Source organism: Mobula birostris, chromosome 7 (assembly GCF_030028105.1).
Source record: "Mobula birostris isolate sMobBir1 chromosome 7, sMobBir1.hap1, whole genome shotgun sequence".
NCBI classification, from domain to species: domain Eukaryota; kingdom Metazoa; phylum Chordata; class Chondrichthyes; order Myliobatiformes; family Myliobatidae; genus Mobula; species Mobula birostris.
This window is the reverse complement of record NC_092376.1, coordinates 10,174,159-10,196,599: the sequence shown is the minus strand read 5'-3', so window position 1 is coordinate 10,196,599 and position 22,441 is coordinate 10,174,159. Positions and strand designations below refer to the sequence as shown.

At 47.1% G+C, this 22,441-nt stretch overlaps 1 protein-coding gene across 1 annotated transcript in view; it reads left to right on the top strand.

Annotated features, from left to right (window-relative positions):
- Window positions 1-20,094: 20,094 nt before the first annotated feature.
- Window positions 20,095-22,441, top strand: part of gdpd4a (glycerophosphodiester phosphodiesterase domain containing 4a) — a 101,595-nt gene continuing 99,248 nt past the window's right edge. Inside the window, exon 1 of the mRNA XM_072262609.1 lies at window positions 20,095-20,352. The gene's annotated coding sequence lies outside the window, so the exon portion shown is untranslated. The remainder of the gene's footprint in view (window positions 20,353-22,441) is intronic.

Sequence of the window (22,441 nt, the reverse complement as noted above, 5' to 3'; positions counted from 1 at the left end):
ATATAGCACTAAAATCAAAAGCACAATTTACAATTTTGAACCAGTAACAGGTGGTTTTAGGTGCTTAAGTTTGTTCCACTGTTCAATATGAAGGGAAGACCTTTGAACTGCTGGTTAGGCTTTTATCCCAAAATGTGTTACCGAACCATGACCTAAGACTCTACATTTTTCCCGAAAACCTTCCAATGATTTGAGGAAGTGATTCATGAATGACCCATTTCCTAATTCTTATGTCTTTTGCTTTGAACTCCTTCACCAGATCAAATTAGTTCAATCTACCTTATCACACTCTTTAATTGCTTTGAGCACCAGAAAAGCTAATTGCAGCTTTGATGTAGATAAGGTCAGATATTCAGTATCGGAGCGACGCACACAAAATGCTGGAGGAACAACTCAGCAGATTGGGCAGCATCTATGGAGAAGGATTAATAGTCAATGTTTCGGGCCGAGACCAATCTTCAGGACTGGAGAGGAAGAGGGAAGAAGCCAGAATAAGAAGGTGAGGGGAGGGAAGGAGGACAAGGTAGAAGGTGATAAGTGAAACCAGGTGAGTGGGGGAAGGGGGGGATGAAGTAAGAAGCTGAGAGGTGATAGGTGGAAAAGGTAAAGGACTTGAGAAGAAGGAATCTGATAGGAGAGTGGACCATGGGAGAAAGGGAAGGAGGAGGAGCACCTGGGGGAGGTGATAGGCAGATGAGGAGAAGAGGTCAGAGGTCAGAGTGGAAGCAGGAAGGGGAAAAATGATCAGAAGAAGAAATCAATATTCATGCCATCAGGTGGGAGGCTTCCTAGACGGAATATGAGAGTGAGTTTGTTGAATGCCTAAGAGTTGGCTTTTTAGAGCAGTTTGTTGTTTAGCCTACTAGGGCATCAGCTATACTGGATTGAGTGTTAAGTAATGAACCAGAGGCGATTAGGGAGCTTAAGGTAAAAGAACCCTTAGGAACCAGTGATCACAATATGATTGTGTTCAACTTGAAATTTGATAGAGAGAAAGTAGCCTCATGTAGCAGTATTTCAATGGAGAAAGGGAAATTACAGTGGTATGAGAGAGGAGTTGACCAAAGTAAATTGGAAGGAGCTGCTGGCAGGGAAGTCAGCAGAGCAGCAATGGTGTGTGTTTCTGGGAAAAATGAGGAAGGTGCAGGACGTATGTATTCCAAAAATGAAGAAATACTGAAATGGTAAAATAGTACAAACGTGGCTGACAAGGGAAGTCAAAGCTATTGTAAAAGCAAGAGAAAGGATGTACAATAAAGCGAAAATTAGTTGGAAGACAGAGGATTGGGAAGTTTTTAAAAATCTACAGAGAGCAACTAAAAAAATCATTAGAAAGGAAAAGATGAAATATGAAAGCAAGCCAGCAAACAATGTAAAGGTGGATATTGAAAGCTTTTTCAAATATGTTAAAAATAAAAGAGAAATGAGAGTGGATATAGGACTGTTAGAAAATGTGGCAGGATAAATAATAACGGGGGACAAGGAGATGACAGATGAACTAAATGAGTATTTTGCATCAGTCTTCACTGTGGAAGACACTAGCAGTGTGCCTGATGTTGTAGTGTGTGAAGAAAGAGAAGTGGGTGCAGTTACTGTTAAAAGAGGGAAAGTGCTCAAAAATCTGAAAGACCTAAAGGTACGTAAGTCACCTGGACCAGATGAACTGCACCCTAGGGTTCTAAAGGAAGTAGTGTAAGAGATTGAGTTGGCATTAGATATGATCTTTCAAAAACCAATGGACTCTGGCATGGTGGTGGAGGCAGATACAATAGGGTCTTTTAAGAGGCTGCTGGATAGGAACATGGAGTTTAGGATTATAGAGGGCTATGGGTAACCCTAGTAATTTCTAAGGTAGGGACATGTTCGGTACAACATTGTGGGCCAAAGGGCCTGTATTGTGCTGTAGGTTTTTTATATATGTTTCTAATACACATGACCATTTTGGAAATGAGTGTCATAACTGTGTTGCCACCCACAGCTCTAATCTGCTAATTAAACTTGCCAATGGTACTACATTGATTGGCCTAATCTCAAGCAATAATGAGGGGGCCTACAGGGAAGAAATCATCTCTCTGACACAGTGGTGTCAAGAAAACAACCTCTCCCTCAATGTTACGAAAACAAAGGAGCTGGTTGTGGATTACAGGAGGAATGGAGATGGACTAACCCCTATTGACATCAATGGATCTGGGGTTGAGAAGGTAAACAGCTTTAAATTCCTTGGCATCCACATCACCAAGGACCTCACGGGGTCTGTACACACCAGCTGTGTGGTGAAAAAGGCACAACAGCGCCTCTTTCACCTCAGACACTTGAGGAAATTTGGTATGGGCCTCCAAATCCTAAGAAATTTCTACAGGGAGACAACTGAAGGTATCCTGACTGGCTGCATCACTGCCTGGTATGGGAACTGTACTTCCCTCAATCGCAGGACTCTGCAGGGAGTGGTGCGGACAGCCCAGCGCATCTGTAGATATGAACTTCCCATGATTCAGGACATTTACAAAGGCAGGTGTGAGAAAAGGGCCCGAAGGAGATCATTGGAGAACAAAGTCACCCCAACCACAAACTGTTCCAGCTGCTACCATCCAGGAAACGGTACCACAGTATAAAAACCAGGACCTACAGGCTCCGGGACAGCTTCTTCCACCAGGCCATCAGACTGATTAACTCACGCTGATTTGAGTGTATTTCTATGTTACATTGACTGTTCTATTTATTATAAATTAACATAATCACACATTGCACATTTAGATGGAGATGTAATGTAAAGATTTTTACTCCTTATGTATGTGAATGATGTAAGAATAAAATCAACTCAGTTCAATTCATCTTGTACCCCTCTATCAGGTTGCCTCTCAACTCTCTACACTCCAGAAAGAAACGCCCTAGCTTGCAAAACCTTTTGGGGTTTGGGGTTTGGGTATTTGAACCTCCATAATATTCCGCGTGGGAATTTAAACTGGAGGTGGCAGTGTTTTTTTTTTACGAGGTCGAGTCACGAGCTCGACATCAACCCGGCACGGATGGAGAGCACGTTCAGGGGCGGTCTGTCACTGGATTGAACTCGGGAACCTCTGTTCTTGAGCCTGGCACTGATCTCACTGCGCCACCAGCCGACTTGTAGCATATGCATCCCGCTCAATTCCCTCTGCACCCTCCCTAAAGCTTCCACATCCTTGCTATAATAAGGTGACTAGAACGGAACATCATATTCCAAGTGTAGTCCAACCAGAGTTTTACAGAGCTGCAACGTTACATCACGGCTCTTAATCCTCAGTCCTCTGTGTGTCATACGCTTCTTTTTTGCCGTTTCTGTGATTTTTTTTCTTTTTCTTGTAGGTTGGGTGCTTGCTATTTTCTTTGAACAAGTTCCATGATGTTCCTTTGTTTTGTGGCTGTCTGTGGGAAGACAAATCTCAGGGTTGTGTACTGCATGCATTGTTTGATAATAAATGTACTTTGAATCTTTGAATTTTTGAATCTTATCTAATTAAAACTAATGCACCATTTGCATTCTTAACAACTCCATCAACTTGCTAAAAATGTTTCTGATTTCTGTTTAATTCTCCACTGTGTGGCCCTGGCACAGGATTACTCCACAGTGTAATTGTTGTTTTGTATCTTCAAGTCCAGTTTACAGTAGCTTTACCCTTAGATTCAGCACGTTATTTAAAACTTCAACAAACTTCTGCAGACACACAATGGAGAGTTTCCTGACTGGTTGTATCATGGCCTGGGTTGGAAACAACAATTCCCAAGAATGTAAAAGCCTACAAAAGGTGATGGATACAACTTAGTCCACCACAGGCAATGCCCTCCTCACCAGTCTGGATGCTTTTGCAATCTAAAGGTTCTTCAAAAGTTAAGAACAAGGCATAAAACATGTTACAGTTGTTTTGTGTTTTATAAGAGCAAAGAAGATTAAGTACAAAACATGGTGAGAGAAGAAGGAAAAAGAGAGTACAGGAACGGATGAGTAGGGGAATTTATTTATTTATTTAGAGATGCAGCACAGAACAGGCCCTTCTGACCCACTGAGCCACACCACCACCAAGCAAGCCACCTATTTAAAATTAGCCAAATCACTGGACGATTTGCAATGACCAATTACTTCACCCACCTCCTCCACCAACCTTGCCCCTCAACTATCACCTGCCAGCTTGTACCCTTTTCCCTCCCCCTTATTTTGGCTTCTGCTCCCTTCCCTTTCAGTCCTGATGAAACGTCTCAGTCTGAATCGTTGACTGTTTATTCATTTCCATAAGTTCTGCCTGTCCTGCTGAGTTCCTCCTGCATTTTGCGTGTGGCTCTGGATTTCCAGCGTCTGCAGACTGTCTCGTATTTATAATTTACCACATATTTCTCTGTGGTTATTACCTCATTGAAAGGGTTCTTCTTTTCCAGTTACTCATTGTCCCAACTGGTGATTCATTTCTCATTTTATTGCACCACCTCACGCCTTGTCATTTAAATCATTCTTTGCCATATGTTTATCAGTTCCCAGATGTATTCAGAGGGAGGCTCAAGTCATTGGTTATTTACACAAACATGAGGAATTCTTCAGATGTTGGAAATTCAAGCAACACACATCAAAGTTGCTGGTGAACACAGCAGATAAGGCAGCATCTCTAGGAAGAGGTACAGTCGACGTTTCGGGCCGAGACCCTTCGTCAGGACTAACTGAAGGAAGAGCTAGTAAGAGATTTGAAAGTGGGAGGGGGAGGGGTTGATCCAAAATGATAGGAGAAGACAGGACGAGGAGTGATGGAGCCAAGAGCTGGACAGTTGATTGGCAAAAGGGATGTGAGAGGATCATGGGACAGGAGGCCCAGGGAGAAGGAAAAGGGGGAGGGGGGGAAACCCAGAGGATGGGCAAGGGGTATAGTCAGAGGGGCAGAGGGAGAAAAAGGAGAGAGAGAGAAAGAATGTGTGTATATAAGTAAATAATGAGTGGGGTACGAGGGGGAGGTGGGCATTAGCGGAAGTTAGAGAAGTCAATGTTCATGCCATCAGGTTGGAGGCTACCCAGACAGAATATAAGGTGTTGTTCCTCCAACCTGAGTGTGGCTTCATCTTTACAGTCGAGGAGGCCGTGGATAGACATGTCAGAATGGGAATGGGATGTGGAATTAAAATGTGTGGCCACTGGGAGATCCTGCTTTCTCTGGCGGACAGAGCGTAGATGTTCAGCAAAGCGGTCTCCCAGTCTGCGTCGGGTCTCGCCAATATATAGAAGGCCACATCGGGAGCACCGGATGCAGTATATCACCCCAGCCGACTCACAGGTGAAGTGTCGCCTCACCTGGAAGGACTGTCTGGGGCCCTGAATGGTGGTGAGGGAGGAAGTGTAACGGCACGTGTAGCACTTGTTCCATAACTCTGCTTTCAAATGCATCTCCCCCATTTCACGCACATCTGCTCTCACTCCATCCTCCCGCCACCTCACTAGGAATAGGGTTCCCCTGGTCCTCACCTACCACCCCACCAGCCTCCGGGTCCAACATATTATTCTCTGTAACTTCTGCCACCTCCAACGGGATCCCACCACTAAGCACATCTTTCCCTCCCCGCCCTCTGCTTTCCGCAGGGATTGCTCCCTATGCGACCCCCTTGTCCGTTCGTCCCCCTCCATCCCTCCCCACTGATCTCCCTCCCGCCACTTATCCGTGTAAGCGGAACAAGTGCTACACATGCCCTTACACTTCCTCCTTTACCACCATTCAGGGCCCCAAACAGTCCTTCCAGGTGAGGCGACACTTCACCTGTGAGTCGGCTGGGGTGATATACTGCGTCCGGTGCTCCTGATGTGGCCTTTTATATATTGGCGAGACCCGACGCAGACTGGGAGACCGCTTTGCTGAACATCTACGCTCTGTCCGCCAGAGAAAGCAGGATCTCCCAGCGGCCACACATTTTAATTCCACATCCCATTCCCATTCTGACATGTCTATCCACGGCCTCCTCTACTGTAAAGATGAAGCCACACTCAGGTTGGAGGAACAACACCTTATATTCCATCTGGGTAGCCTCCAACGTGATGGCGTGAACATTGACTCCTCAAACTTCCGCTAATACCCACCTTCCCCTCGTACCCCATCCGTTATTTATTTATATACATGCATTCTTTCTCTCTCTCTCCTTTTTCTCCCTCTGTCCCTCTCACTATACCCCTTGCCCATCCTCTGGGTTTCACCCCCCTCCCCCTTTTCCTTCTCCCTGGGCCTCCTGTCCCATGATCCTCTCATATCCCTTTTGCCAATCACCTGTCCAGCTCTTGGCTCCATCCCTCCTCGTCCTGTCTTCTCCTATCATTTTGGATCTCTCCCTTCCCCTCCAACTTTCAAATCTCTTACTAGCTCTTCCCTCAGTTAGTCCTGAGGAAGGGTCTCGGCCCGAAACGTCGACTGTACCTCTTCCTAGAGATGCTGCCTGGCCTGCTGCGTTCACCAGCAACTTTGATGTGTGTTGAATGGTTATTTACATCTATTTTTATTTATTTCAAGATTTGGCACAGAACAGGCCCTTCTGGCCCAATGACCTGCTCTGACCTGCAAACTACCGATTTAACCCTAATCTAATCCCAGGGCAATTTACAAGGACCAATTAGCCTACTGTAATATGGAAAGTTAACTTTGCTGATCAAAAATTGTTCTGAAAGTCGCTTTCACTGTGCTGGTTAACGCTTGAGGTTAACGCTTGTGGCTGCCTTCCATTGGTTAGGTCCCGTGCCCTGCGGCACTGGTTTCAGGTCTCAGGCCACGTGCTGTGATACCTGCATCTGGATTCCATTCTTCAGGTGAATAAAGGTGAACGCACGTGTGCAAGTGGCTCTCTTTTTTGGGACCCAGATCCACTCCAGGCTGTGAACCACAGGCAGCGCTGGGAAAATCACTTGGAGGGTTTGTTACGGTTAATAAGGGGAGGGGCCAGTGTTTCGGGTGCACACCTAGTTGAGTAGATGTTTATTGCTTGCTTAATCTTGTTGTGTAACTTGGATTATTTAGCAAGTGTATTACATGCCTAGTGTTGTAGTTTCTATAGTTTGGGTGGCATGGATGAGCGCTTGTTCAACTTACATGTGAGTAAAATGTTTCACAGCTTGCCTGTGAGTAAGCAGTTGTTGTACTTAACCCGCAATCAGTGTCTGCTGTTTCGCTTTCCCAATCCCGCAAATCTGCTTCTGTACAACCCCTGCTAACCGGTACATCTTTGGACTGTGGGAGGAAACAGGAGCACTTGGAGGAAATGCACGCACTGATGGGGAGAAGGTACAGGAGCCTCAAGACTCACACCACCAGCTTCAGGAACGGTTACAACCCCTCATCCACCAGGCTCTTGAACCAAAGGGGAAAACTTCACTCAACTTCACTTGCCCCATCACTGAACTGTTCCCACAACCTAAGGACTCACGTTCATGGACTCTTCATCGCATGTCTCGATATCTATTGTTTATTTATTATTAATATTTCTTTCTTTTTATATTTGCACGGTTTGTTGCCTTCTGCGCTCCGGCTGAATATCCAAGTTGGGTGTTCTTTCATTGATCCTGTTAAGGTTATTATTCGATAGATTTATTGAGTATGCCCAGAAGCAAACGAATTTTAGGATTGTATACAGTGACACACACATACTTTGATAATAAATAGACTTTGAACTTTGAGAATGTACAAACTCATTACAGATTGAATGGAAATTAGCCTTAGAGTCATAGAACACTGCAGCACAGAAATAGGCCCTTCATGCTGAAGCATTAATCTGCCCAGTCCAATTCACCTGCACCTGGACTATAGCTCTCCCATCCATGTATCTATCTAAACTTCCCTTAAACATTGAAATTGAACCCACATCCACTGCTTCCACTGGAAGCTCGTTCCACACTCTCACCACTCTCTGACTGAAGAAATTCCCCCTTGTTCCCCTTAAATAGTTCACCTTTCACCCTTAACCCATCACCTCTAGTTGAAGTCTCAACCAGACTCACTGGAAAAAAGCCTGCTAGCAATAACCCTATCATATCAATTACCCTACCCTTTCATAATTTTGTATACCTCTATCAAATCTTCCCCCCACCTCAGTCTTTTACATTCTGGGGAATAAAATCCTAACATACTCAACTTTTCACTATACCTCAGGTCCTCAAGTCCTAGCACCATCCTTCTAAATTTCTCTGCACTCTTTCAATCTTATTTACATCTATCCTGCAGGTAAGTGACAAAAACTGTATCCAATGCTCTGAATTAGACCTCATAGAACTTCAACATAACATCCCAATTCCTGTATTCAGTACATTGATTTATGAAGGCCAATGTGCCAAAAGCTTTCTTTACAACCCTATCAACCTGTGATGCCACTTTCAAGGAATTATGGACCTGTATTCCCAAATCCCTTTGTTCTGCCACACTCCTCAGTGCCCTACTCTTCACTGTGTAAGGCCTACCCTGGTTTGTCCTCCCAAAGAGCAACACCTCACACTTGTCTGCATTAAATTCCATCTGCTTTGACAGTCTTCCTTGCTCTCCACTACATCCGCAATCTTGGTGTCACCTAATGTCAAACCCAATGTCTAATCCAATTTACTATCTCATCCTGAATGCTGAGCAACTGAACCTTCTTGACCAGCCTCCCATGTAGGCCTTGCTAAAATCCATGTAGATAGATCCACTGCCTTCCCTTCATCAACACATCTGGTAACTTCCCCGAAAAACTCTATGACCTACTACACACGAAGCCATGCTGACTATCCCTAATCAAGCCACGTCTATCCAAATACACATATATCCGGTTCCTTAGAATACCTTCCAATAACTTTCCCACTACTAATGTTAGGCTCACCAGCTATGATTTCCTGATTACATTAGAGACTTTCTTAAACAGTGGAACAACATTAGCTGTCCTCCAATCCTCCAGAACCTCATCTGTGGTGAAGAGTGTTTTAAATATCTTTGCTGGGATCCCTGCAGTTTCTGCTCTAGCCTCCCAAAGGGTCCGAGAGAACACCTACTCATGCCCTGGGAATTTATCCACCCTAATTTGCCTCAAGACAGCAAACAGTAATCTGCATGGGGTTCATGACCTCACTGCTGCATTGTCTCACATCTACAGACTCTGCGTCCATCTCCCAAGTAAATACAGATGCAAAAAATCCATTTAAAATCTCCACAATCTCTTTCAGTACCATGCATAATTACCACTCTGATCTTCCACCTTTGCCCCTTGCTATCCTTTTGATCTTAATATATCTACCTCATTCTCTATATTTTCTCCTTCACTCTGTCTGCTAGGGCAATCTCATGTCTTCATTTAGCACCCTTAATTTCCTTCTAAGAGATCTAGCATCACACTCTCTTTAGTTGAGACTTCTATGTACTGATTAAGGAAACCTTTCCTGAACACATTTGACAAATTCTTTCCCATCCAGTCCTTTTACAATATGGGAGTCTCAGTCAATATATTGAAAGTTAAAATCACCAACTAACACAGCTTTATGTTTCTTGCAATAATCTGCGAACTCTCTAAATCCCACAGACTGTTGAGTGGTCTATAATATAATCCCATTAATGTGGTCTTAGTTCTACTCATAAAGCCTCAGTAGACAAGCTCTCCAGTCTGTCCCAATTGAGCACTGTCGTTACATTTTTCCTGACTAGTAATGCTTCTCCTCCCCCTTTAATCCCTCCCACTCTGTCATGTCCTAAGCACCGGAACCCCAGAACATTAGGCTGCCAGTCCTGCCCCTCCTGCAACCAAGTCTCACTATGGCTACACAGTCATAATTCCACCTGCTGATCCATGCCCTGAGCTCATCTGCCTTTCCTACAATACTCCATGCATTTGAAATATATGCAACTCAGAATATTAGTCCTACCATGCTTGAACTTTGGAATTCCTGTCTTTGTATGTATGCTTAACACCATTTTTCTCCACAACGTCTCCGTGATCAATTCCGGCACTCTGGATCCCACTTGCCTGCAACTCTAATTTAACCCCCACCCCCAGCCATGCAGCACTAGCAAACCTTCACGCTAGGATATTGATCCCCCTCCAGTTCAGGTGTTCGGATCCCACCTTCCCTGGAAGAGAGCCCAATGATCCAAAAAGCTCATTCCCTCCCTCTTGCATCAATTCCTTAGCCACATGTTAAAACATGTGATCTTCCTAGTTCTCGCCTCACGAGCACATGGCATGGGTGGCAGTCTTTAAATTACGACCCTCGAGGTCCTGTTCTTTAACTTAGCACCTAACTCCCTGAACTCACTTTGCAGAACCTCATCACTTCTCCTACTCATGTTATTGGTACCTATGTGGACCATGACCTCTGGCTGCTCACCCTCTCACTTAAGAATGCTGTGGACTTTAGATTTTAGATTATGAGAACACTCATTCCTCTTTTATTGTCATTTAGAAATGCATACATGCATTAAGAAATGATACAATGTTTCTCCGGAGTATTATCACAGAAAACAAGACAGACCAAAGACTAACACTGACAGAACCACATAATTATAACATACAGTTACAGCAGTGCAAAGCAATACCATAATTTGATGAAGAACAGACCATAGGCACAGTAAAAGAAAAGTCTCAAAGCCCCGAGTCGATCGACTCCCGAGTCCCCGATAGCAGGCAGCAAAAGGGAGAAACTCCCTGCCATAAACCTCCAGGCACCGTCAACTTGCCGATGCCTTGGAAGCAGCCAACCACAGCCGACCCTGAGTCCATCCGTCTGAAAACTCCGAACTTCCGACCAGCCTCTCCGATACAGTCTCCTGAGTGCCATCCTCTGCCGAGCGCCTTCGACCTCTCCCCGGCCGCTGAAACACACAAAGCTGAGGATTTCGGGGCCTTCTGCTCTGGAGATTCCGGTTACCACACAGTAGCAGCGGCAGCGAAGCAGGCATTTCAGAAGTTTTCCAGATGTTCTGCAGTGCTCTCACGTCTGTCTCCATCAAATCAGGGTTGTGCACGGTCCCCTACTTGACAGATAACAGAGATTCATCACCGAAGTGGCCGCACGCGCTGCCGTCGCGCTGCCATCTTCTCCCCCCTCCCGGGAGGACTTGATCTGAGATATCCCTGTCCCTGGCACTGGGAAGGCAACATCGTCATCCACAAACCTCCTTTCTGTTCCCCTAAGCAATGAATGCCCTATCACTAAAGCTCGCTTCTTTTCCTCCAACCTCTTTCCCTTCTGAGCCACAGAGGCAGACTCAGTCCCAGAGACCTGATTGCTGTGGCTTTCCTCTGCCAGGTCATCCCCCCCAAAGTATCCAATGTTGTATACCTAATTCTGACAGGAACGGCCACGGGGGGTATTCTGCACTGACTGCCTACCTCATTTCCCCCTTCTGACAGTCATCTGTGTCCTGCACTTTGGATGTAACTGCCTCCCTGTATATCCTGTCTATCAGCTCCTCCGCCTCCTGAATGATCCAGAGTTCATTCCAGTTCCAACTCCAACTCCTCAACGCTCCTTAAGCATCTGCTAGAAGCTGCAGCTGGATGCACTTCATGCAGGTGAAGTTGTCAGGGATACTGGATGTCTCCCTACCTTCCCACATCCTGCAAGAGGAGCATTCCTGCACCTGGTTTGGCATCACCCCTGCTCTAGAATGTGCAATAAGAAAGAAAGAATAAATAAGAAACAAAAACTACCCCTTCTCACCAAAGCCCCAACTCCCCACTTCAACAGTGGCCCCCTTGCACAATGCTCCCTCCTGCTGAAACCCAACTTCTTTTTATTGATCCTTGCCAAGTGCCTAATTATGCACAATCCAAGGTCTCCTTGGGAACTGCGGTGCACAAAATGTGTCGACTACCCCTACTCGCTTCTTTTAATCTCTCCCTCTTTTTACACAGTCTGATGTCTGCTGGATGATGCTGAGGATGTTCTACGAGTCTGTGGTGGCCAGTGCTATCATGTTTGCTGTTGTGCGCTGGGGCAGCAGGCTGAGGGTAGCAGACACCAACGGAATCATCAAACTCATTCGTAAGGCCAGTGATGTTGTGGGGATGGAATTGGACTCTCTCACGGTGGTGTCTGAAAAGAGGATGCTGTCTATGTTGCATACCATCTTGGACAATGTCTCCCATCCACTACATAATGTACTGGTTGGACACAGGAGTACATTCAGCCAGAGACTCATTCCACTGAGATGCAACACAAAGCATCATAGGAAGTCACTCCTGCCTGTGGCCATCAAACTTTACAACTCCTCCCTTGGAGGGTCAGACACCCTGAGCCGATAGGCTGGTCCTGGATTTATTTCCTGGCATAATTTACATATTACTATTTAACTATTTATGGTTCTATTAATATTTAATTATTTATGGTGGAACTGTAACGAAAACCAATTTCCTCCGGGATCAATGACTATGACTACTATGTCTCTTCGGGACTGTGGCATGCGAAAGTGTGCTGACTGTCCCTGCTCACTTCTCTTGAACTACGCAATTGAACTCTGAACTGCGGAACACCCCGAGCTGTAATAGCGACGCACTAACTGCTACACTACCGTGGCACCCACTTACACATACTGATCTCCTACTTACACCCGTTACCCCACTAAATATTCATGTTATTCATCTGATGCAGAAACTCTGTAGTTCTCTCCATAGGTTCTGCCTGGCCTTATGAGCATTTACCCAATTCTCCAACTCTCCCACCCCCTTTCCCACCCTCCCATTCTCCCTTACTCTCTCTCTCACTGCTCCCCTCTTCACTCTCTCCCCCCACCCTCCCTCTCTCACTGCTCTCTTCCTCCTATGTACCTTCTGAGGGAGGGGTGGGGAGAAGTGTAGACAGAGTCCTTGGAGGGGAGGCTGGCTTTCGTGATGTTCTGGCCTGCGTCCACAACTCTACAGTTCCTTGTGGTCTTGGAAAATAAACCAATATGAATATTTTATGGTTTATTTCTAACAAGTTGCCTTATGACATAGGTACACGTTTAAGATTCAAGACTGAAGATAGCTTAATGTTATTTCCAATACGCAAGTGTAAAGGGGAACAAAATAATTGTTACTCTGGATCTGATGCAGCATAAAAAACCCAACAATAATAAAACCAACACAATAAATATAAATACATAAGATTGCTTATATACACAGCTTGATTGTATGCCCGTAAAGTGACGGTAGGCACAGGAGTGCTTGTACATAAGGCAATTCTGACAGGAGATGACAAAGTAGTGGTGGTTGGGGGTGCAGAGGGCTGGATTAGTGGTTGGAGGTGTTGATCAGCCTTTTTTGAGGCCCTCCGTTGGTCAAGGTCAACCATGGATATTGCATCCCAGCCATCTATGTGATACGCAAGCCAGAATAGCACAATATAGAGACCAAGCTGTTGTCCATGCAGAAGGCCCCCCCGCCCCCTCTCCACTTGAAAAAGACCATGTGAAAAAGACTAAGGAGCTGGTGGTAGACCTGAGGAGAGCTAAGGCACTGGTGACCCCTGTTTCCATCCAGGGGGTCAGTGTGGACATGGTGGAGGATTACAAATACCTGGGGATACGAATTGACAATAAACTGGACTGGTCAAGAACACTGAGGCTGTCTACAAGAAGGGTCAGAGCCGTCTCTATTTCCTGAGGAGACTGAGGTCCTTTAACATCTGCCAGACGATGCTGAGGATGTTCTACGAGTCTGTGGTGGCCAGTGCTATCATGTTTGCTGTTGTGTGCTGGGGCAGAAGCTGAGGGTAGCAGACACCAACAGAATCAACAAACTCATTTGTAAGGCCAGTGATGTGGTGGGGATGGAACTGGACTCTCTGACCGTGGTGTCTGAAAAGAGGATGCTGTCCAAGTTGCATGCCATCTTGGACAATGTCTCCCATCCACTACATAATGTACTGGGTGGGCACAGGAGTACGTTCAGCCAGAGACTCATTCCACCGAGATGCAACACAGAGCGTCATAGGAAGTCATTCCTGCCTGTGGCCATCAAACTTTACAACTCCTCCCTTGGAGGGTCAGACACCCTGAGCCAATAGGCTGGTCCTGGACTTATTTCCTGGCATAATTTACATATTATTATTTAATTATTTATGGTTTTATTACTATTTAATTATTTATGGTGCAACTGTAACGAAAACCAATTTCTCCCGGGATCAATAAAGTATGACTATGACTTAGCTGATAAATCCAAAAGAACGTCAGAGACTGATACAGTTCGCTCCAGTGGGATTGTAAGAGCTGCCAGTTAGCTTGAGCTCAACATAGGACTGCCTGACTCCAGAACTGGATTTTTCTTTGGCGCTTACTTCCAAGGCCTTCCCCATGAGCGGGTATAGCTGCAAGGTGGTGGAGGCTTGAGAGCTGAGTTTTCCTTCTCCTTGACGAGCCGCCAACCACGGCTGATGAGCCCCACTCTGCCCGAAGCGACTGCCTTTAAGGCACCAGTAACAAGCCCTCGCCGGACTTAGTAGCATGTGAAGGTCAGGAGCTGGACTTTGTCCCAGAGGTTATTTGAGACTCGTGCCATTGGGTGTATTTAATAGCTGGTGTGAACTTATCCTCTCTACCTACCACCACCCCCACCCCCACCCTGGCTAGAACATCCTTAAGTAACCAGATTAGCCTTACTGCTTGGGGAATGTAACTGTTTATTAAATGTTGAAGAATTTCCCTTTTAAAGAATTAACTAAATTTGTTTCTTCCTGGTCTTCTGGCTGTGGGAATTGCTCCTGCGACTGGCCGCTCACTCAGAATGAGATCATTGCTGAATCTGACTGAACTTGTTGTTAAGAGAAACAGGCATTGGAGTCTGGGGAGTCCTGTCTCCAGGGAACAGCACAGTCTTGAGGGACACGTTCCCTCGCATTAGAGCAGATGCAGTGTGGCACCATCTTAAGTTAATGGACTTTTCCTCTCAACCTGCTTGAGACTGGAAGTGCGTTAGTAGCGGTGAATTCATAGTAATTTTTCCAGGGTGCTGAGCACGCATGGTCTTTAGCAATGTTAATGATCTCTCCCATCCTTCCAACAATCTCTTTGACCCCCTACCAGCAGGCAGGAAGTATTATAGCATTAAGGCAAGAACTGTGAGGATGGGAAACAGCCTTTTCCCAGACTACTGAACTCCCTGCCACCACCCAGTGCCAACAGCATTTTACTGTTTACTCTTTAACTTGTAAATGCACCTTATGCTAAATGTCAATCTTCTGGAATATATTTTATTATTTGTTAACTTATTTGTGTTAATATTACTTTATGTGCTGTGTGTGAGTTATACAGTATGTACTGTGTTGTGCACCTTGCTCCAGAGGGCCATTGTTTCATTTAGATGTAGGCACGTGAACCATAAAGCGAACCTGAACTTGAGTGTTTCTGCAACGTATACAACGAAACAGTGAGGTCAGTCAGCAACCACTTTCTGCTGCGTCAGGAACTTGACCCCTGCACAAGAGCCAACAGGGTTGAGAAAGGATTGAGTCAGTAAGTGGTATTTCATGCAGTTCCTCACCCTACTTCTCTCCCTCATTAATCCTCATTGTCCCCTACTCTTCAACCTACCCCTTCTGGCCGCCTTCACGCGGTAGACCCACATTCAAGCATTGTACTAGCTGGAGCTTAGAAAAATGTGTGTGTGGGGGGTGGAATCTTATTGAAACCTATTGAGTATTAAAAGGACTAGATAGAGCAGATGTTTCCTATAGTGGGGGAGTCTAAAACCAGAGGGCACAGCTTCAGAATGGAATGACGTCCCTTTAGAACAGAGATGAGGAGGAATTTCTTTGGCCAGAGGGTGGTGAATTTGTGGAATTCATTGCCACAGGCAGCTGTGGAGGCCAAATCATTGGGTATATTTAAAGTGGAGGCTAATAGGTTCTCGATTAGTAAGGATGTCAAAGGTTACAGGGAGCAGGCAGGAGAATGGGGATGAGTGGCATAAGAAATCAGCCATGATGGAGCAGACATGATGGGCTAAATAGCCTCATTCTCTCCTTTGTCTTATGGGGAATAGAGTTAGTTCCATAGATGCTGCCCGGCCTGCTGAGTTCCTCCAGCACTTTGTGATTTGGATTTCCATCATCTGCAGAATCTCCTGTTTTTATATTTAAAAGTGTTTCAAGAGTTCAGATGAAGGGTCTTAACCTGAAACATTAACTGTCCATTTCCCTCCACAGATGCAAGATTCAAAATGTCAAGATTGTTTAATGTAATTTCCAGTACACAAGAGTAAAGAATAAAATAACTGTTACTCCAAATCCGACGCAGCACAAAAAAGCACATTAGATAAAGAACACGACAATAAAAAAAATCACAATAAATATAACTACATAAGATAGGGTATGTACATAGATTGATTGTATGTCCATAAAGTGACACTAGGCATAGAAGTGTCTGTACATAAGATGACTCTGACAGGAAATTGTAAAGTAGTGGTGGTTGGGGGTGTGGAGGGGCGGGTCAGTGGGTGGAGGTGTTGATCAGCCTCACTGCTTGGGGAAAGTGACTGTCTTTGAGTCTGGTGGTCCTGGCGTGGATTCTGCGCAGCCTCCTCTCCGATCAGAGTGGAACAAACAGTCCATGAGCAGGGTGGGTGGGATCCTTCACAATGTCACTGGCCCTTTTCTGATAGCTTTTTGTATACAGTATATGTCCTTGATGCAGAATCCCTTGTGTCTTTATTCAAAGGTAGGGATAGAAAGCTTTTGGCACACTGGCCTTCATAAATCAAAGCATTGAGTAAACGTGATATGAATAAGAGGCTGGTGAGCTTTAATTTGGAGTATTGTGTACAATTTTGGTCAGTTACCTACAGGAAAGATGTAAGTAAGGTTGAAAGAATACAGAGAAAATTTACAAGGATGTTGCCAGGACTGGAGGACCTGAGTTATAAAGAAAGATTGAATAGGTTAGGACTTTATTACTTGGAATTTAGGAGCTTGAGAAGAGATTTGATAGAGGTGAACAAAATTATGAGGGGTATAGACAGGGTAAAAGCATGCAGGCCTTTTCCACCGAGGTTGGGTGGGACTACAACTAGAGGTCATGGGTTATGGGAGAAATACGAAAAGTTTGTGGGGAACATGAGGGGAAACTTCTTCACTCAGAGGGTTGTGTGAATGTGGAACGAGTTGCCATTGCAAGCGGTGCATGCAAGCTCGATTTCAAGGTTTAAGATAAGTTTGGATAGGTACGTGGATGGTAGGGGTATGGAGGGCTATGGTCCGGGTACAGGTCGATGAGAGTAGGCAGATTAGATGGGTCAGCACGGACTAGATGGCCCATATGGCCTGTTTCTGCGCTGTACTTTTCTATGACACTGTATTTTTTTTATTGCAGAAGAGATTTTGGGATACAGGGAGAAAGCAGGGACTGAGGAAAAGATATGAAGGATCAGCCATGCTCCTGAACGATGGAACAGGCTCAAAGGGCTGAATGGCCCAGTCCAGCTTCTTGCCTTCTATGGTTTGTGCTACCCTCCGCCGCTTCACTTTCACCTCTCCATCCACCCTCTCTCTCACCCTGGCATCATCTCTCTCAGGATCCACTGTAACGTTCTGGTTTCCTCTCACATCCCAAGGACATAGGTGGGTGGTCAAAATTTGGGTGGGGGGGATGTTGATGGGATGGGGTGAAGATCAAATGGGTCAAGGTGGATTTAATGTTAAAATGAATGGACTTGGTGGGCTGAAGGGCCTGTGTCTGTGCTTTATTTCTCTTTGACTATCATTTCAGTCACTGCACCCCCCACTCACCCTCTTTGCCTTCACAACTTGTCTACCTCATCTTTAATCACTCAGGAGAGGGATATGGTAGTTGGGCTGTTGAGGAATTCAGGAGAGAGATATGGTAGTTGAGGAGTTGATGAATTCAGGAGGGGGATATGGATGATGAAATTCATTACAAAGAGGCATTAGATATATTAATGGATTTAAATGTAGGTAAATCCTTTCCAAACTCTCTCATCCTCCCATGTTCTCATCTCTCCCCCACCTTGTGTCTCTCCCCACCATCAACCCTCTCTCATCCTATCCACACACTCTCCATCACCTCCTATCCTCTCTCCCACTCATTCTGTCCCCTCATTCCCCTTCTTCTTCGAGTGCTCTTTCTCTCATTCTTCCTTTATACTTAGCCCACCTCCTCTTTCATCCTGTTCTCCCTATCCCCTCTCTTTTCCCTCCCTCTCCCCACTCTCCCTTCCCCCTCCTTCTTCTCCCACTCCCCTTTCCCCTCCTTCTTCCCCCTCCTTCTTCCCCCACACCTCTCATCCCCTCTCCTTCCCCTTCTCATCAATCCCCCTCCCTTTCTCTTCCTTTCCCCACCCTCCCTCATCCCCTTCTCACCTTCCTTTCCCCTTCCCCTTCATTCCCCCTCTTCCTCACCTCTCCCTGCTCCACCCCTCCGTCACCCCATCCCTCCCTCAACCCTCTCCCCCTCCCTTCTCCTCCTCCCCACCCCTCTCATCCCCCTCCCCTTCCCCTCTCCCTGCTCTCCTCGCTGCTTCCCCTCCCCCGCTCCCCTTCCCCTTCTCTCCTCTTCCCCACCCCTCCTTTCTCACTCTCCCTTCTTTTCCCCCTCCCCTTCTCCTTCTTCCTCTCCCCACCTTTCCACCCCTTCCCCCTCCCTTCCTACCCCATTCTCCCTCCCCTCCTACCCCTCCCTTCTCTTTCTACCTTCCCTCTCTCCTCCCTTCCTACCCCTTCCCCTCCCCTTTTTACCCCTTACCCCTCCTCTCCCTTCCTACCCCTTCCACCTCCCTTCCTATCCCTTCCCCTCCCTTCCTCACCCCTTTCCCCTCCCCCACCCCATTCCCCTCCCTTCCTCCTCCAACCCCCTACAATCCCTATCCCCTTCCAATCCCTACTCCCTTCCTACCCCTTCTTTCCCCTTCCTCACCCCTTCCCCCACCCTTCCTAACCCCTTTCCCCTCCCCCACCCCTCCCCTCCCTTCCTACCCCCTTCCACCTCCCTTCCTAACCCTTCCCCCTCCCCCCCTTCCTACCCCCCTCTTCCCCACCCCTCTCTCATCCCCCTCCCCCCGCTCTCCTCACTGCTTCCCCTCCCCCCTGCTCCCCTTCCCCCTTCTCTCCTCTTCCCCACCCCTCCTTTCTCACTCTCCCTTCTTTCCCCCTCCCCTCCCCTTCTCCTTCTTCCTCTCCCCACCTTTCCACCCCTTCCCCCTCCCTTCCTACCCCTTCCCCTCCCCTTCCTACCCCTCCTCTCCCTTCCTACCCCTTCAGCCTCCCTTCCTACCCCCTCCCCCTCCCTTCCTACCCCCTCCCCCTCCCTTCCTACCCCCTCCCCCTCCCTTCCTACCCCTCCCCTCCCTTCCTAACCCCTCTCCCTCCCTTCCTACCCCTCCCCCTCCCTTCTTACCCCCTCCCCTCCCTTCCTACCCCCTCCCCTCCCTTCCTAACCCTTCTTCCCCCCTTCCTATCCCTTCCCCTCCCCACCCCTCCCTTCCTATCCCTTCCCCACCCCTCCCTTCCTCACCCCTTTCCCTCCCCACCACTCCCTTCCTCACCCTTTCCCTCCCCACCCCTCCCTTCCTCACCCTTTCCCTCCCCACCCCTCCCTTCCTCACCCTTTCCCCTCCCCCACCCCATTCCCCTCCCTTCCTCCTCCCACCCCCTCCAATCCCTACCCCCTTCCTACCCCTTCTTTCCCCTTCCCCACCCCTTCCCCCTCCCTTCCCCCTCCCTTCCTAACCCCCTTCCCCTCCCTCTCCCCAACCCTTCCCCTCCCCCTCCCTTCCTAACCCCCTTCCCCTCCCCCACCCCTTCCTAACCCCCTTCCCCTCCCCCACCCCTTCCCCCTCCCTTCCTAACCCCCTTCCCCTTCTCCTCCTCCACCCCTTCCCCCTCCCTTCCTAACCCCCTTCCTTCCTAACCCCTTCCCCTCCCCCACCCCTTCCTAACCCCCTTCCCCTCCCCCACCCCTTCCCCCTCCCTTCCTAACCCCCTTCCTTCCTAACCCCCTTCCCCTCCTCCACCCCTTCCCCCTCCCTTTCTAACCCCTTTCCCCACCCCCTTCCCCTCTCTTCCTCCCACCTACCCCCCTCCAATCCCTATCGCCTCCCTTTCCCATCCCTCCCCGCCCCGCCCCGCCCCGCCCCGCCTCCCCTCTCTCCAACTTTCGCAGCGAGGTCAGGTAGATGCGAAGTGCCGACTCAGTCGCCGCTGTGACCGCCTCGCGATTAAAGTCGGTCGCAGACCAGACCGACTCACTCTCTCTATCGGTCTACTGTCGCACCCGGATTATAGATTCACTTAGTCATATTTTTTAAGTGGAAAATTCCCGATCTGTGTACATGATAAGTATTTATTTAGCCGAGCGCTGTCGGATTAACTTCGATACAACAATTATATTGTATACAATCTGCCAAAGGAACCGTGAAACAGTGAGTATCGAAAATTACCATTTGTATATTTAATGGACAATGGGATCATGTGGTTGCAATCTTTTTTGTTCCCCCATGACGGAGTGTCGTCCATTGCCCACCTGTTATATAGATAAAAGTTCCCCTTTTAAAAATATATTTATTTTCTTTGTCTGGGGAGGGGGCGTCGGTTAGAAAGCGTCCCGTGCTGTTTGGTGCCGGCACCTTGGCGAGTTTTATACCCAGGAATAAATAAACGGAGATGATCTTACATTTGGGCTGGATATGAAAGTACAACCGCAGTGTATTTTCGCACGGGAGCCGCGAGTCGCGGACGCTGGGACCACACACGCGGGCTCGCTGTAACTTTTGTCGCGGCTGGCTGTTGCAGGATGTGCAGTGGACTTGGCGCAGATCTAATTGAACGGGTACTCGGTGCATTGGCCGGCCGTGGTGGCAAGTGTTTCTGAGTGAAAGACCGCCGCCTTTTGGGACGCTGCGGTTTATTAAGCCCGCCGGCGAGAACAACTCAGTGGCCACTCTTATTAGATACCTCCTGTACCCAATAAAGTGCTCACTGACTGTCCGTCCGTGGTCCTCTGCTGCTGTAGCCCACCCACTTCAACGTTGGACGTGTCGTGTGCTTAGAGATGTTCTTCTGCACCTTCGTGTTTGTAACGCGTCCTTATTCGAGTTACTTCCGCCTTCCTGTCAACTTGATCCAATCTGGCCATTCTCCTCTGACCTCCCTCATTAACAACATAAACAGGAGAAAATCCGAAAATGCTGGAAATCCAAGCAACATACACAAGTTGCTGGAGGAACTGAGCAGGTCAGGCAGCCTCTATGGAAAGGAGTAAACAGTCAACTTTTCAGGCCCAGAACCTTTATCAGAAGCCTATTGTGCCTCTCATTAACAAGGCATTTTCACCCCTCAGAACTGCCACTCACTGGATGTTTTTTTTTGTTTTTCACACCATTCTCTGTAAACTCTAGGGAGCTTAGTGTGTGAACATCCCAGGAGATCAGCAGTTTCTGAGATACTCAAACCACCCCATCTGGCACCAACAATTATTCCACGGTCAAAGTCAATTAGATCACATTTCTTCCCCATTCTGACGTTTGGTCTGAACAACACCTGAACCTCTGCCACATGATTGATTGATGAGATATTTACTTTAACGAGCAGGTGTACCTAATAAAATGTATTATTAGGGGTATATATTTTTGCATTGAGATATTTGAAAAGGTATCAGATTGCGAGGGCCGAAACATTTTAGGTTATAGAGTCAGACAGGTTGGAAACAAGCCCTTTGGTCCATCTGCTCCATACTGACCAAGTTAGTCCCATATGCCTATGTTTGGCTCATATCCTTCTTAACCTTTCCTATCCACATACCTGACTAAATGTCTTAAACAGTTTACCTGCGTCAACCACTTCCTTCTTCCATTTAAGGACAATCCTTTGAGTGAAAAAGTTGCCTCTCTCACCTTAAACCTATGCCCTCTAGTTCTTGATTCCTCAGCCCAGGGGAAGAGACCCTGCATTTACCCTATCTATGCCCCTCATGATTGAAAAACCTTCGATAAGGTCACCCCTGTGAATAAAGTCATAGCCTGCCCAACCTCTCGCTGTAACTTGTAAACTTAGTTGGATAGTACAGGTAGGATGGGCCGAGCAGCCTGCTTCTGAGGAGAATTGTTCTAGTAAATCTCTCCACACTCAACCTAAGCCCTTGCCATCTCCATTTCCCTGACCATAAGACATTAAGACATAGGAGCAGAATTAGGCCATCTGGTCCATCAAGTCTGCTCCGCCATTCAATCATGGCTGAACCTCTTTTTCTGTCTTCTCCTCAGCCCCAATTCCCGGCCTTCTCCCCGTAACCTTTGATGCCATGCCCAATCAAGAACCTATCAATCTCTGCCTTAAATACACCGGCCTCTACAGTTGCATATGGCAACAAATTCCACAAATCCACCACCCTTTGGCTAAAGACATTTCCCTGCATCTCTGTTTTGAAAGGGCGCCCCTCTGTCCTGAGGCTGTGCCTTCTTGTCCTAGACTCTCCCACCATGGGAAACATCCTTTCCGCATCTACTCGGTCTA